We start from the raw sequence: 18,105 nt of genomic DNA on the forward strand, positions 1-18,105 counted from the left end.
CAGGTTATCAAAACTCCCCGGAACACCGTGGGCAAAGTATCCAGGAGAAAAACACCTCCCAGGATATAGCTACTGTGGCCCCGGAACGCGATTAGATATCAGACTCGATGATCAAAATCAACCCAAACCCGGTGAGTACCCAATAAATGCTATCGATAAGGCGTGTCATGCTCATGATGTTGCTTACAAAAGTAGCGATCTGCAACAGCGTCATATCGCGGATGTAAAATTAATTCACGCGTTAAATGCTGTTCCCGATAAATCCGTCAAAGAAAAATTGGCCTCATGGTTGGTAAAATCGGCTATGAAAGGTAAATTAATGATTGGAAGCGGAGCTTCTCGCGCTGGTAATTGAAAACGCTAGCGTTTATAATAACAACATGGAATCCATCTATTATTCTCCGAGAGGATACTGGAAAGGGAAGGCCGCAATTGGTAAGCTTGCAAGCGCTGCAAAAGTAACAAAGGCCACTGCGGCTAATTGGTTATCCAAACAGGCTATATGGCAAATCTATCTACCACCGCCTAAACAAATCAACTTCTCGCGCTTTGATGTCAGCGTACCTAATGAAGTTCATCAGGCTGATACACTATTTTTGCCGCATGACAATGGTTACAAATACGCGCTAACCGTAGTTGATGTTGCGAGTCGATACAAACAAGCGGAGCCGTTAAAAACAAAGTCAGCAACTGAAGTAGCCGCTGCGTTTGAAAGAATTTATCAAAGAGGTCCTCTGCGCTGGCCAAATCTATTACAAGTTGATCCCGGTAGTGAATTTCGCGGCGCTGTTTTATCAACGCTGAAACATCATAGCGTCGCGATACGACGAGGTCATACTGCGCTACATCGTGATCAGGCAATTGTTGAACGATTCAATCGGACTCTTGCTGAACGGTTATTTGGATATCAATACGCGAAGGAATTCATCCAAGAAAAACGATCTCGTGAATGGGTCAAAAGGTTGCCAGGCGTAATTGCAGCGTTAAATAACGAGATTACCCGAGTAATCAACATGAAGCCCAGCGACGCGATTAAATACGAGTATATACCCGAAAAATCAAAAATAAATAGCGTTTCCAAGCCGATTCTCGGCAATGTCACCGTGAGATATCTATATGAACCAGGAGAGCTTGAAGGCGGTAAAAAAAGGGCTACCGATCCTATTTGGAGTGTTACCACACATAACATATCAACGATAACACGATCAACTGGTAGACCACCGATCTACAGACTGGATTCAACTGCTCCTCAGCGCGGATTTACACGCGAGCAACTACAAGTGATACCTGACGATACTCAATTACCCCCGCGTGGTCTTAACTAGCGCCGTTGCGTCTATTGCACTCAAGACAGGTCAACCTCACATTGTTTTTAACATGACCGAGACTGTTATCGATTCTGTCCACGGTAAATTGGCGAGCGTCTTTATCCGAATAACGCCAGCGCATTACACAATTACAACTTGCGCAGTGATTATTCTGTTGTTGTCGTAACGCAATTATTAATTCGGCATCAATATCAAAACGCCGCTGTTTTTTTTTATCCTGTTGGCGGTAACCCGAGAGTTTTCTATCAATGACGCTTGCATCGATGACTCCGTCACTGGCTTTGTCACTGACTTCGTCAATAACAATTCTTCGAAGCTGATTTATCCTTCGTACTCTGGACACTGCAAGATAGACTAGATTTGACCATTCGATGCGATTATCAACTATCCAAACAATTGTGTCCGTGATAGTCAGTCCCTGCGAGGAATGTATTGTTGTTGCGTATCCTAGCGTCCACGGGGATTTATCAGCACGTAGCGCGTCCTCGACGACGCTGATATCAACGAGCACGATATCATTCAGCACGAGAATTTGTTTTTTTGTCCCTGACGCTGTCGGGGCCGGGATTTCAACTTCAATGTTCTGCCGCCGTGTGTCCGCGGGTCTATAACATAACGGCACTGGGCGCGTTGGAAACTTTTCCTTATGCAACGTAAACAACTTTCGCTGAAGTGTGTCTCTGACTATCTTTCTACTCGCTACAATCAAATCATTTGGTCTCCATGTTTCCCAGAATTCATTTAACGGCGTTTCCGGAATCACCTCGCGGATTATTTCACACTGAATTCTATCCGGCTGTAATCTGATTAATTTCTTAACCTCGCGCAGTTGTTCATCAAGTGCCCGGTAATCAGTATCGGTTTCTTCATAATAGTCCACAAAACCCTTTAACCAATCATGTGGACCCTCGCCGACAAATGGTGGTGGTTGGCCATGGTCGCCACACATGATCACCGCTGTATTCGCGAGCAGCAACCAATCAAGAAACATTTGTAAAACATCTAACGAAACAGTACATATCTCATCCCAGATGATAACCTCAGGAATAAATTTTTCACCCATTCGATCAGGAGTCCACTCACCGCCGCTGTATCGAAAAAAGCTGTGATAAGTAACGGCGTCAACATTTCGTTGTTTTATCTCTCGCGCTAGTCTATGGGTCGGTGTAAGCACGATTATACTTGCCCGCGTTCGAAATAATTCAATTGCCCGAGTCGTCTTTCCTGACCCGCCACAGCCGCTTAAATAAACTGTTTTATGTCTACAAATTGGATCAGAACACGATGGTGCATCAGACCATTCTGACAATTTATCACCGCGTAAGTAGTCGTTCTCAACGGTGACATCCGCTGACGGGGAATAATCGCGTCGTATTTCATTTTTAATTCTCCATGTACCCCAACTCTCGTCCGGACTAGTAAACTCGGCTACGTTTTCCTTATACGCTACGTCAACATAAAACGAATCAACGGCTACTCTAACCGCGGTGTCGGGAAATCTATTTATCATCGAGAATAAATTGATAGCGGCATAACCCAGCATAGACGCCCTCAAATGCGGATACGCGGGGCTGTCTCCATCAAAGTAGGTAACAACTGTACCCAACTTTGTTCCATTGGACAGCAGAGCTGTTTTGCAGTTCACGTATCTATTTTTTGCCACTGCGTCCTTGATTACGAAATCATATTCTGCGTCATCTATAATCAGCCGTGAGCAATATCGTTTGTAGTCGTGGTTTTTTCCACCTTGTGTGAACTTACCAATTATTCTTCTACCGAGATCTTTTGCCTCGCGGTTTCGTTGGTTAAATATCCTCCTGGACCATTCGATGATATATTCCTCGTCGGCATCAATGTTTTTTCTGGACTCGTCAATTATGCTATCTAGACGCTCCGGTTCTGGTAACCAGACTTCAGTCTGCGCCCGGTATGATATAATCGCGTCACTGACAATCAACGATACAAGCATGCTACAATCAATCATATACCGTAGCAGCGCTATTGGCAACCACTTCTTTTCAGCTATGTGTCTACCGATCCAAATATAGCAACAGCGATGGAGTCCTGCCGCGAATTCAAATGATACTATGCGAGCGAATCCGGTTAAATCAAAATCAGGCAGTGGTCCATTAATAGCAACACGAGTCATTTCATGACTGGGGTGTCCAAATCGTCTAAAGTACTCAGCGGCGGATCCATACCCGAGAAAACTCGCTGGATAACAGGCAACCATATCAACCGAGATCATAGCGTCGCGGCTGTATTCAGTGTTCCATAGTCCACCGTGATAGTATTCCAAACAACTGGATTGTACATCCGGCAGAAATTCCTTGCGCGTTGGTCTCCACGCATTTTTCCTTGCTGCAACATGAGCTACAACCGATGGAATCGTAAAACAATTTGTTAGCAGTTGTTCATCATGCTCTTCAAATTCCATTGCGGTTTTTTTCATCCTGTTGTGAAATGCTTCAGTGCGATATAATTCGCCGTTTGGTCTTACAAACTGATCAAAGGTATCCGCATCGTTTTCAGCGCTGCAAAGTAACCACACTGATACAGGGTTGTTTTTACACAAGTAGGCAATAGCATCAAATAGTTTCCTCTCCGCGAGAAAACCATTCTTGGAGAATTGTTCTCCCAGGAATTCTTCGGGTATATACTTTACTGTTCTATCCCGTGGAAATATTGTGATCGCGGGCGTCCATGCGTGTTCGTTATGATCAATAATTTTGATTGGGGCTCCCTTCGATTTATACTTCGATTCGTATAATACTTCACCGGTTATCGTTGTAACGGTTATTGGAAATCTCAGCGATGTTTCTAATCTCGCTATGTCGCTGATGGTTGCTCCACGCTCTTTTACGGTTAGTTCCCACTGGTTGATTTTGCTACGTCGTAAATCAGTCAATTTGTTTCCTCGACATGCATTTGTAAAATGCTCTATTATTCGTTCTGCTACACAATTTATCCCAGTTGACTGTTTCATTGGTTTCAGTTTTCCGATATCAGGTTTCTTATTTAACGGGTATATTCCATAGACAACTGCTGTTTCAGGATACGCTCGTTCATAGTATGGTCTGTCAATTCCGGTTAACAGCCCTGGCTTGGAGTCGCGGCTAACAATGACTGTTTTCTTATCGCTGAGAACCGGTTCAAATTTATCACGTATGATCCAATTACCTGATTCCACCCGGACAATGAATTTTACTCTGAAGAAATACTTTTTACCGTCAAGTTGTGATATTATCATTGCTGCGCGGTTGTCGTTCATGGTTGCATCAACAACACCATCAATTCGAAATGTTGACCAACTATGAGATGCACCATCACGCTTGAATTCATTAATACAATCGCGTATTTTATTCAACAGGGTTCTATCGTTTATTAACGCTTTTGGTGTGTCCTTGAGGACTCTATCGAGATAGAATTTAATATTTTTCCAGGGCTTAATTGCTGCTAATCTCTCAAACTCATCCATATAATTACAACAAGTATTTAAATAAAAGAATATAGTATAATGAATAAATGCAAATGGTTGATGATTGGGTCGATAACCCCGTGCAATAAATCATGTAGAGGTGAATTCTGCGGGTATCATTTACAAAGCGTTCGTAATGGCTCTTTTGGCCCTCTCCCGTGCTTGGTTTGCCACGTTGGTGTAAGAGGAAAATCGCAGTTGTGTATTAATTGTGGTGGAAAGCGATACAGGGAACTAAAACGCTATTATGACAAACGAATTAAAAACGCCGTCATCGACCCCACCGCCGACTCCGTCATCAAAACTCCTCAAGACTACATTGAAAGGTTTATAATTAAACCAAATAATGAATTAGACAAGTAGTATTATTATACAAATGGACCAAGAGTTCAGACCTCACCCTGTGTTTGTTAATTACGAGGCATCTCGCGACGGCGTTGTTAGAAATTGTAGACTGAAGAAGCCGGTTGGTACCGTAAATAATCACGGATACTTGCGATTTAATGCTGGGAAAAAAATCTGTCTTATTCACAGGATGGTGTATGAAGCGTTTAACGGACTGATCAACGACGGTCTCGTTATTGATCACATTGATGGATGTCCTCAAAATAACAGACTGTGTAATCTAAGAGCTGTTACACCGAGTCAAAATTCCAAATTTGGAAAAACAGGAGGGATGAGAAAGGCAAAACCCCGTAAAGTCATTTGATACAATAACGCACGAAGAAAAAATATTTCGCTCTATGAATGCGGCTGGTAAATACTTCGATATTTGTAGTAAATCAGTTCGAGATGTTGCGGAGAATATAACTAAAACAGCGATCTCAAAAAAGACGGGTCACAGAATTCGATTTTCATATATAACATCAAAGGGAGATAACTCGTTTTGTGATAGCGTCGCATGACAAGAGTTACGTCCCTTGAAGTCCAATTAATGTTGCGATTAATTAATCATTTTACGATGAAAACTAATGAAATACACGCTGTTATCTAACAGCTGTATTCTTTTTTTTAATGTTTTATTTGAGTATTTGGTTTCATTTAAATGCCGTGAAACACCATTAATAAGTATTTAAGGGTTTAACGATTCAAGGGAATTCAAATTAACACACACCTTGTGACTGACTCCGCTGTATTAGTCATTTTATATATAAGATGACTCGTTATAAGCCTGGGGCTTTCGAAAGCCAATTCAACTAATCAAAACTAACCCACGCTCTTGACCCGGGGCGTGTGGTTGTCTTTTGTTCACAATCATGCAACCGGGTTAATTTAATTGGGTTGCTTTTGATTGGTTGAATTGGCCGTAGAGTTCCGCCCCGCCGTTTTATGTTTGTGCTGTCTTGTGCCGTCCCATCATCCATCAATCATTTCATTGTAAATATATTCATCCTTAATTAAGTACATGTAGTGATGTCCCCCCAAGCATATCTTCTGGGCGGTCTACGATGACGTTTGTCACCCTAGGCCTCCCTCCCGGAGATGTATGTTTGGGGTTCCAAGATGTGAATGTCCTTAATTAAGTATATGTGTATGCCTGTAATCTGCCACAACACTCGAGTGGAGATTTACGGCATTGTACTGTCCATGTATGCCTGTAATCTGCCACAACACTCGAGTGGAGATTTACGGCATTGTACTGTCCATGTATGCCTGTAATCTGCCACAACACTCGAGTGGAGATTTACGGCATTGTACTGTCCATACAAAAAACGGGGTCAAAAATGACCCGAATAATTTTATTAAACTTAAATTTTATTAAATTTTAACTTAAATTTTATTAAAATTTTTGATATTAGAAATAAGATGTTTATAAGAATATGGATTCCCAAGACATCAATAATATATTAACTGAGATTTCAAAATTAAAAAATCAAGGAATTGAATTATCTGATGGTCTCGACAGTGAAAAAATATTATCCGATTATGAGATTATTAACGAACAGTCGAAACGGGGGCGTTTTACCCTGGCCCGCGAGTACTTTTTTATAAAACGATTACAACATACGATTAATGAGAACCTGTACCACAATGACGCAAATGCATTCATTGAACTATTCACTGCCGTTGAAATAATACGAAAAAAACTCGGACGTGTTTATGAACGACGCCGGGAGATTTCTAGTAAGATCAAAAACATTAGAAGGATTATAGACGAAAACTCCGTGGAGCCCCCGATGGTACACTCGGCGGAAAATTAGAAAATTGCGGATCAATTTACAATAATGGTAGGTGAATCACTTACTACTCGGCTAGCCAGAGAGCGGCTAGCAGCGCTTAAAAAGTTTATACCGTTACGAGACAGAGTGAGAGAGAAACTTCAAACGCGACAACAAATGCAAACTGATTTTGCTGTTGGAAGTGAACAGTTATTTGCCCCGGTAACTAAAGCGACTAAGGATGTTACGGCGGCAACTGTACCCGTTCTTGGTGCGCTTGAAAAGATAGCGGCGGAGACAAAACAAACAAAAAGGTCTTTAGAAACACTCCCTGCAAAAATAGCGGCTGCTACAACACGGAGGCCACCACCACTCGCTATAACCGAACCACAAGAACCTTATGTTACAATGGCCGACGACGAAGAATTAGGTGCTACTGCGAAAGAACCAGAAGAAGAAATACCCGAAGAAACACCCGAAGAAACATCGAAAGAAAAAAAGAAAGAGGGAAATATACCCCGTAATGTTCTTAAAAAGTCCGCAATAGATCAAATTAGAGACATCGACGACGATGAAGAATTAGTTAATTTTGTCGCTACAACATCAACTAAGAGCATTCGAGATGAGTATATCAATGAAGGTTACAAGAAAAAAATAACCTCGACGGAGAACTGGGCAAGAATAGTGTATTTAGCGAGTAAACATAGAGACGCATTACCACATCGTGGTGATTCCGATTACGATGAATTCCTCGAGAAAGTTAAGAGTAGAACACCAAAAAAAGGAAAAGGATACCCTGTTGGTAAAGAATCCTACGGCGTTACCTGCCCTAATAGTGTTCTCAGTGATATATCACGGCTGGAAGTACTAATCGGAGGAAAACGAGCCGGAAATAACTCTACGGAAATAATCAATGAGGCCGCTGATATTTGCAAGCGGTTATTTACAGGCGGTATCATGGACATTAATGCATATCGAACGCTCATAGACGAGCTCGTGGATGATTAATTGGAAAACTGGTGTTTTTAATAAGGATGATCATACACTACAACCATGATAAACCAGTACTAGTCTACGTGGTAAACTCGCGATTGCCTGTTTACCGCGTGTACTATGGAGATGGTCTCGGTAGCACCATTGCGGGGTTATTTACAAGAATGGCTCCAAAAGTAGCGCCGTTAGCCAAACAATTAGGAATGAAGGCTATTGATGTTATTCGTGATAAGGGTATTAGTGCCATTGGAGATGTTGCCGGAAAGGCGCTTTCAGCCGCGCGGAACAAACTAATGTCATTGGTGAAATCCAAGAGATTCTCAAAAAGAAAACAGATGCCATCAACGATAGTGATGCCTGCAAATGTCAGTAAAGTAATAAATAACGCCGTGGAAGAAAAATTAGAGTCGTTGGCGACGACTCAGTCTTTGGCGACGACTCCGTCCTTGGCGACTTCGCCATCCGCCGATGCGGCAACCAACGCGCTCATGAACGCGATAGCGGGAAGTGGTCTACGACGAAAAAATCGCAATTGAAAACATCAACATGATAAATAATAGAATGTTTGCGCGTACCGCTGATCCCGCGTTTGATATGGACGCCCCAGTGCACAGGGATGATTCTGTCCGTGATTATCAATATTATTCTTATTATGCAGCGCAACCTGACCTACGATCGCGAATTGAACTTCAAGTCCAAGATACCAGTAAATACTTTCTGCCGTGTGAAGCGTTTATCGAAATCGAGGGAGAACTCGTGACAAATGCCGCCGATAATGCACCATACGCAGATGACCATCGTGTTCGAGTTGGCTTCGTCAACAACGGTATCATGGCGTTATTTGAGAGCGCCAGATATCTTATTGACGGGCGAGAAATTGAATCAATAGAACGCGAGGTTGATGTTGCAACGACGATAATTGAGTTGGCGAGATACTCGGATGATTATACAAGATCGGCGGGCCCATCTATAATGTTCGCAAAGGACTCCACCGATAACGCTGACCATCTTCAGTACATCAACGTGCTGGCGGAAAGAGATACCGCAGTTGACCCACAGGCTGAAGCAGCCAATCCAGACCGCAGAGCAAGACCAGGCGCTAATTTCAATATTATAAAAAGTCTTAACGATAATTACAGTATGGGATTCGCAACACGAGTAGGGATGTTGCAAAGACCACGCCGACAGTTTTCATGCGCGATTCCACTCCATCACATATTTGGATTCTGCAGAAATGTCAGGAAGGTTATCTATGGGGCTAAGCATACAATCGCGCTGACTCGAAGGGGCGATGATAACAATGCAATATGGCATGCTGCTGGCGTCGCTGCCGGTAAAGTCATTTTAACTAAAATGGCATTGTGGATGCCGGTGTTGACTCCATCAGTTACCACGGAAGCACGATTGTTAGCATTTATGGAACAGGGAGGAAAATCGTTGTTGAGTTGGCTAGCGGTAACAACTGATGCTAAAGAGGATAACGTCGCCGATACGTTTACATGGCACCTGGCATCAAAACAGGGTGTTTCAGCCCCGCGTCATATATTCATAGCGCTACAGAATAGGGAACGATTGGGCAGTCAAGAACGCAGCCATATGATATTTGATCAATTAGGAGTCAGGGATGTTTCGCTGAGAATAAACGGACAACAGGAACCATCCGAGGATATACAGCTTAATTACGGCGACAACCATATCGCACGTGTGTATCATCGATTGCTGTCGTATATGGGTCGTGATCAAAACGTCGACACTGGTTTGCAAATATCACAACTTGATTTTAAAAACCTGTATCCGATTTATTATTTTTCGTTGGAACATCTTGATTTAACGAGACAATCCGTCGTTGATATACACTTCCGAGCTCGTATAGCCCCGGCTGGTGCCAATTATAGAGCGGTTGCTGTCATTCTCAGCGATAAATCAATGCTGCTAGAAGGTGTTGGTGGACGAATGAGAATCGTTGATGCGCCAGTGGAAAACATGTAATTGAAAGCACAAAACGCGTTTACAATAAATGTCGTATAGTGTCGTCAGTGTAGAGTTGACTGATGGTCAAGTCAAGAAATTACGATCAAAGTCGGCTAAACAATGTGGAACCACAATAACGCTGAAGCCGTCGCAGATGGCGGGCGGTAATCATAAGATATCGTTGACGGCGCGTCAAATAAAACATTTCAATGATGCGATGAAGAATAAAAAGGGTGTTCAAATAGATTTTTCAGCCGCAGCAATTAAAAACATGGAAAAGACCGGTGGGATATTTCCGCTGTTAGCTGCGATTCCGGCATTGATTGCCGCGGCGGCCCCAGCAGTGGCTAAGGCGGCAGCGTTAGGAGCCCTTGGTACCGCGGCGGGAATGGCATTGAAGAAGGCAACCGGGAAAGGCTACAAAAAAAAACGACCCGTGGCCGGAAAGGGTCTAAGACTACCGGGAACCCCGTATTCATGGTACTCGGGAAAGGGTCTAAGACTACCGGGAACCGTTTATTAACGCAAGAGTCTATGACTCCAATGTCTAATTTTGATTTAATAGACGCCGCAAACGCGCTAGCGATAAAAAACTTCAGAGGTGTTTTTATGAGGGATCAATTACCGGCGGCACCAAGGAATATTGAAACCGGCATAATTAACCTCGATGGGTCCTCCGGAGCGGGAACTCATTGGGTTGCATACGCGATTGATCCGCGTGCGATCGTCTATTTTGATTCATACGGGTTAGCTCCGCCGAAAGAGTTCATGCGGTATGTCCGGGCGTGTTCAACCCGGGCGTGTTCAGCCCGGGTTTTTTATTCCACGCTGCCAACACAGCGATTAAGCGACCCACCGATATGTGGCCGTGAGGTATTGAACGTACTCGCGGCGATTTCATCATCGCGGAAACCACCTCATGTGGTTGTAAACGAATACACTAGTGGGAAATTTAGAGACAATTACATTAGATAATAATGATTGATATTTGGGGACGACGGGTTTCGGCGCTGAAAGAATCCACGGAAACGGCCGCCGCCGACATAAAAAAACTAATTGAGGATGAAATCGCTGATATGTTGAATTTAACCAGTGTTGACCCGGGCGAAATAGTTGTATTTCAAGATCGCCAGGGTAAATTGAAATCCGGTAATGTGTCACTGAATGATGTTTTAAAACGACAGCGTGATGCCGCCGAGGACACTATCGCGCTGTATACCAGCGACGGACGACTCAAACCGGGTGAATCCATCTTGACGATAAATGGAAAAATAAGTACACTTGGCGACAATTATATAACCATGTCAAATTCGTTAAAAGGTTTACGTAGTGAATGTAACTTGCATGAAGAACGGTTCAGTTTGGCGCTAACGCATTTAGACGATGTGAAACACATTGTCGATAGTTTTTTTCGGGGACCCCCGACGGCAGACGAACCAAATCTTGTAATAATAAAAAATGCTATTTCGGAGCTTATGGCGATGTCGGCCAATTTACCCCAGTTGCGAAAAAATGTTAACAGGATCGATGACAACTTTGATAAATTCTTTGGTAAAAAAAATACCAAGCCGGATGAGATTACAATAACTATAAATGATATCACTGCGTATGGACAGGAAATAAAAACAATCAAAACTGATGTTGCAGCGAACAAAAGGAGTGTAGACGTGCATGAACGGGAAATAGAAATAATCGGTGCTAATGTTGCAACGATCATAAATAATGTAGACTCGCATGGACGGAAAATAGAAACAATCAAAACTGATGTTACAACGATCATAAATAATATGGACGCGCATACACAGGAAATAGGAACAATCAAAACTGATATTGAAACGAACAAAAAGAATGCGGACGCGCATACACAGGAAATAGAAACAATCAAAACTGATATTGAAGCGAACAAAAAAAATGTAGACGCGTATTGGCGGGGAATAGGATTAATTAAAACTGATGTTGCAGCGAACAAAAAAGGTATAGACGTACATACATATGAAATAGGAACAATCAAACTTGATGTTGCAGCGAACAAAAAAAGTATAACCGAGAATACACGGGAAATAGAAACAATCAAAACTAATGTTGCAGCGAACAAGAATAATATAGACGCGAGTTGGCGGGGAGTAGGAATAGTTATAACTGATGTTGAAGCGATTAAAGAAAAACTACCGAGAATAACAGAGCAACTCGAAAAAATAAAAACCCCTCATGAGAACATCATCAACACAGTATACACGATTCGGCATGGATCATTCGATTGGACTCCTGCACAGAATACAGTAAATATCACCGCAACTGTTAAGGGCATTTATCGATTGACACTGGTTTCAATGATGCAGTTTAATATATTATCGTCGAGTTCATCCGGGTTTAACAATACAATATCAACAATTATAGACAAGAACGCAACTGAACAGTTTACAATTTATGCCGTTGATAGAAATCTAGCCGGGGCAAACATTACATGGTATGTGGAATTTGTAGCGGATCTAAGTAATTAAAAACATTAGCTCTTTTAAAATAAAAATGACCACCAAGGTAATTGAATCAGAGGTATCACCGACGTCACATCAATATCGATTCGATACCGCAAAAGAATTTTCCGCGAACTTGAAAACGCTTTCCGAACAATACCGTGCAAAAATAAAAAAATACCGCCGAAAAATAACCGCCATCGACGCGGTCGTGTACTCGATGTCGGGTATAGTAGCTGGCGCCGGTGTTATTTTATCCACGGTAACCACGATAGCCCCGATCGCTGTTCCAATCGCCGTCTCCGCGATGACAACAATTGCTGGAGTCGCCAACGCAATCACTAGGAAGATATCATCGTGTTTTCAGAAAAAACTCAACGAGTATACAGTAAAACATCAAATAGTATCCGACGCATACTCGAAATTATCCGGGTTGATCTCGTTATCGATTGATAATTTGTTCGTATCCGATGTTGAATTCTCCACGATGGTCCAGTTGTATAGCTCCGCGATGTCAAAAATCGAGGATTTTCAACTGGAAGCCGGAACCACCTGGTTGTTGAAATTAGACACTAAAGACAACGAATAATAATAATGTCACTGAACCCCGAAGGGTTTCAGTTGCTTCAGCGGATCGCGGAGAATACCACTCCGGTACAAACAAATATGATATCGATAACGTCAACGAAACCCGAATTTAGTGTGAACTTCCCATCGCCGGTTCCAGTGAAGGAAACAGCGCTGGCAAAATTGCGAGTATATCACAGTTGGCCTAATATTCGAGCGGACGCATTTAACGGACAACAACCTAATAACTCGCTAGTTTTTACACGGACAAATAAACCCGATGGGACCCCAGACTGGAAGGAGATTACAATACCAACTGGGTCATACCAAATAGAACAAATCAATAAAGAATTTCAACGCAGGATAAAATCGATCACAGGAAAGGAATCAAAAATCGCTATTACGGTTCATGAACCGACGTTATCGTCGACGATTGAAATGAGCACACCGGGGTATATGGTTGATATTTATAACAGTTCAATAAGAACCATACTAGGATGGCCTGAGAATCCACCTCATAAAACCCCCGCGGACAAGCAATCGTATCATGAGATTAATCCCAATTATCAAAATAAATTGTATAATATGAAAAACGCGTTATTACCCAGTATATTTGCATTTCAAGACAGGAATAACATGCAATGGTATTTTCAGCATGGGGAAACTCCTAAATTGCACACCACATTCGTAATTAGTTTAAAGAATATCACTGATATGTTTGCCGAAATTAATCATTATTACCAATTACAACTAGAACAGCTACGAGAGACAAAAGCACAAAAACACGTTGAGATGTTAAATCAACTTATATCAGACATGGAATATATCAATGAACGAATCGTTAAAGTAATATCCGATAGCAGCGATGATAATAAACAAAAATTCCTAACCGAGTATAATATCACAGAAGCCGATTTACCTGATTTCAAGTTTCCAGGATACAACGCGCCAGAACTAAGAAAGTCTCTTAATGATTTTATCAGTTCATCAACTCATATCCTCAGACACGATAACGGAGATGATGGTAGGCATATTGCTCCATACAACGTAAATATCGCATCGGTGATAGCAATTAATCTAGTGTGTGATGCTATCGAAGGGAGTTACCAGGTGGATACCAATCAATCAAATCAAGCTCAACAGGGATATATCCTTTATTCATTTTCACCAACAGCCCCTCCGGGATATTTAATCGTTGAGAATCCGATTAATCCGGTCTATATGCGATGCCATGATCGGTTTTTAACGAGAATTAATTTTAAACTCACCGATCAGTCAAATAACCTAATTGATCTACAGGAGGAGGAGTTAGTGATCACTCTGTTTGTAAGATCATAAAGACCCTCATTGTAAATAACCACTTAGCAGCAGGGGGGGCGATGACATCGACGCGGTCGTCGATGTGCTTACCGGACGCTGACGACGCTGGGGATCGGCGCGCAGAAGGTGTTAATTAAACCAAATGACGTCAGCGTCGTGTAGGATGGACCGTCGTCGTTTTTTTTTTACCAGGCGCTGACTACACCGGATCCGTTGAGTGCAGAAAGTAATAATTAAGCAAAATAACGATTGGACAAAATGTCCGATTCGCCCCCCCCCCCGCTGCTTAACAGTGTTTCCTCAGTTTTTCTCTATGTCTCTCTATCTCAACCATCTACGGAAGCTACGTGCTAACGTCAGTGTCACAATGAGCGTAGCTGATTTTCGCTTATGGCATACAACAATGTCTCTGGAGCTATGGACCTATGACTGATGGTGACATTTCCAGAAAAACCAAACAACGGAAAGGGGATAGAGAGGTGGTGGAACAAAATGACTGTATGATTAGTATGAATGTTAATTAAAGCATAGTGATTATTTGACCAAACGTAAATAACTTCAAATAATTGAATTACCTCGTGTTGATTTGTCATTTAGCCTAATTTCCCCCCACTAATGTCAATATATTCGTCGGTGACTGAATGACTCTGCGTTTACTGATAAAGATAACCATGCAGTGCTTTTAGTGCTCAACTTTCTTCACTTAAACCAACTTTCCTGCTTAAATCATACGGGTCTTTTTTTATCTCATTTATGTCAGTGAAAAGAATACACTGTGAATAATTGCAATGGGTGCTGCACTACATTTTGTAGCGGACACTCTGTGAACGGATGTGAAGAGTTCACTAACTTCTTCAATAGAAAACTGCCTATAGTCAGTCTTAACTCCACTTGATTGCATTTATGCGCATCTGTATGTGGAAAACATGACTGAAATGCCTGAAATCGTCTCGTTCGATTCAAACATAAAGAGGGAAACAACAAAACGCTGATTATATATTCAACAAGTCCCTTTACTGTTATATCTTGGATAAGATTTTTCAGTGGCACAATAGCTTTCAATTCATTCAATAATAGTACGTTCACATTCCCTAACGTGAAGTCATGTGCACAGGGAATTCGTACAATAAATATTTGCCCAGTGAAAACTTGGCAACAGAAACCGTTATAAATAACGTCATTCATTATAATGCACTGGGATGCTACCATCATCACCCGGGGATACTCTTATTTTGACACCAATATGTGATAATCACAAAATACCCTAAAATCATCAAAATATAAAAAGTCTTAAATTTTTATGTCTTTGAAAGAAATGAAATAACGTTTGTAGCCCAGTCTCTTGCATCATCAGACAGAAAGTGTTGTAATTCCAATATACAATGACACGACTTCAAAAATCGAATACACACACACACACACACACACACACACACACACACACACACACACATATATATATATATATATATATATATATATATATATATATATATATATATATATATATATATATATATATATATATATAGGACGAAGTTGTCATCATGGTGCATATGGCAACAATACTTCGCTTGACATCAAGATTTACATGCACCAAAGTGTTTTCAGATTAGTGCAGAAAGGTCATATCGCAATCGCTTTTTTTTATATATCGGTTCTTCTAAAATTAGAACACTTGTAGGGTCCTGTAAGTTTAGTACATTTGATCTCAGCTCATCGTGTGCATAGGCACTATCAATTTCATTTCAGCCATATAAGTCAAATTTCTGTTCAAGCTCAAACACGCCCGAATACTACATGTATGAGCAATCTCTGTATAAGCTTTTCATTGATATGATAAAAAAGAACACTGGGTCAATGAACAATACAAATGTAAAATCCTTAATGACATTCATAAACTATCTATGACAGTCATATATTGTCCCCATGTAAAAAAGGTTTAAAATTAGTGCATTCTCACTTTATGTTACCTTCACACCAAAATGGGTCCTTTGTATGGCGCAGTTCGTAGGAAACGCCACTTCTCTTAGATCCCCTTTCTTTCAGAAAGTGTATCCCAGAAATGCAGCAGAAGATCCGTGATTATCTAACAAAGATAAAGGCATACTACTTGTTAAAAATGAGTAATGTGTTACTAAATTGATGAAGACAAATGCAGACTCCAATTTATCTTGTTTTTGCTATTGTATATTCTGGGGTTAACGTCATTTGTTTGCACATATTACACTAAACAACGCGACCGGTATACTTGGCGGAGAAAGCACCGGGAAGTTACTGGCAAACCTTCTCACCTACCGACTTTGACCGAATCGGAGACTCGAACCCAATAGGTAGACGTAAGATTGCAGTGCCAGGTAAAGGCGAACCAGACCATTCGGCCACCAGCCCCAATTTATTTTGGAGTAAACAATTAGTAGGAGAGAAAGTGGTGATCTATTGATGCATGCTATGTACAAATTAATGGATCAGATTAAATAGATTAAGATGAAAAGGAAGTGGTACTTGTAGGGAAAGAAAATTCACAAAATTCTACTCAGTGTGCGATATCCATCCATAACACGAACGAGCAGAACTTAATTAAAAGCAAACAACATGATGGATACAAAGATATATATTACTGCGTATCAAGGTACCTGTTAGAATCTTTATATATATATATATATAATTGATCCGACTTACGCTTAAAGAATACCTATTAAAAAAATCCAGCTCGCTCGACGTATTATTTCTTTAAATAATTGTTCCACAGCAAAGGTGAGACTGGACCCTGCTCCATATGCCCCTGTTATATATCGCAATGCTGAACGAAATATAATTTCGATGAAATGTAAGAATCGGCACGTCGCTCTGAATGTGACTTCAGCACAGAGCACTATTTAATTATGGCTAGCATAAATTATGTGTGAAGAGCAGACAGTCTTTATCCATGTAACTACGTGCCAAGAAAAATACCTTTATTATGCCCATTGCGGTTCGCCTCAACTAACAACATTTTCTATGTTGTTGGTTATTTTGTGTATTGAAAGACGTCAATGTGGTGATGCTGTGAAACTTGAGCATAACTCCACATACAAAGTTGGTTGGACCAGCGGTAATAGCGTAATGATATGTGGGTATTTAAAACAAGGACTAAACAGCTTTATTTTTATTCGGCACGATTGCAATGAAAAACATTAACCTAATGCGCCATTTAATAGTGTGAAATAACAGCCTAGATGACTGAGATCAGAAAATATTATTAGCCCCAGTGAGCTATTTAAGAGTGTAAAAATAACATAAACACAAGTGGGCTATTTATGAGTGTAAAATAGTAAAATAGTACTAGCCCTAGTGGGCTATTTAAGAGTGCAAACAATAACATTAGTCCAAGTGAACTATTTCAGAGTTTAAAATACTTTTGCCCACGTGGGCTATTTAAGAGTGTAAAATAATATTAGTACTAGTGGGCTATTTAAGAGTGTAAAACAGTTAAATAGTACTAGCCCTAGTGGGCTATTTAAGAGTGCAAAAAAAACCCCACACATTAGTCCAAGTAGGCTATTTAAGATTTTAAAACTTCATTAGCCCAAGTGAGCTATGTTTCCTTGTCACTTAGCAGATAACTAGTATCAGCGGTGAATTACGGAAAGTAGACGGTTAACAATTGCACCAAATCATGGTATCTATCGCTTGAGGGCTACAACCCTTTGCCATTAAATAAATGGATTATAGATTTGAGTTTGAACTATAACTTCAGATGATAAGAAAGAAGTTATTGATCATTCGTGATGATAGCTTTAAATAATACCGCATTTTATGAGGTTAGATCTTAA

General features: G+C 41.0%; 1 protein-coding gene across 6 annotated transcripts in view; it reads right to left on the minus strand.

Annotated features, from left to right (window-relative positions):
• The window catches only part of LOC149781212 (G protein-coupled receptor dmsr-1-like), a 470,961-nt gene that overhangs the window by 166,416 nt on the left and 286,440 nt on the right, over positions 1-18,105 (minus strand). For 2 of the 6 annotated variants that reach the window (XM_089935283.1, XM_089935286.1), the window contains one exon: positions 16,264-16,379. The exons of 1 other annotated variant lie outside the window; for it this stretch is intronic. The gene's annotated coding sequence lies outside the window, so the exon portion shown is untranslated. Of the gene's footprint in view, positions 1-16,253; positions 16,380-16,972; positions 17,100-18,105 lie in introns of those variants that run through there. 3 more of the 6 variants (XM_089935285.1, XM_089935288.1, XM_089935287.1) reach the window with 2 other exon arrangements.

The sequence above is a fragment of the Sinohyriopsis cumingii genome, chromosome 15 (assembly GCF_028554795.1).
Source record: "Sinohyriopsis cumingii isolate HCF-2022 chromosome 15, ASM2855479v2, whole genome shotgun sequence".
Classification (NCBI taxonomy): Eukaryota; Metazoa; Mollusca; class Bivalvia; order Unionida; family Unionidae; genus Sinohyriopsis; species Sinohyriopsis cumingii.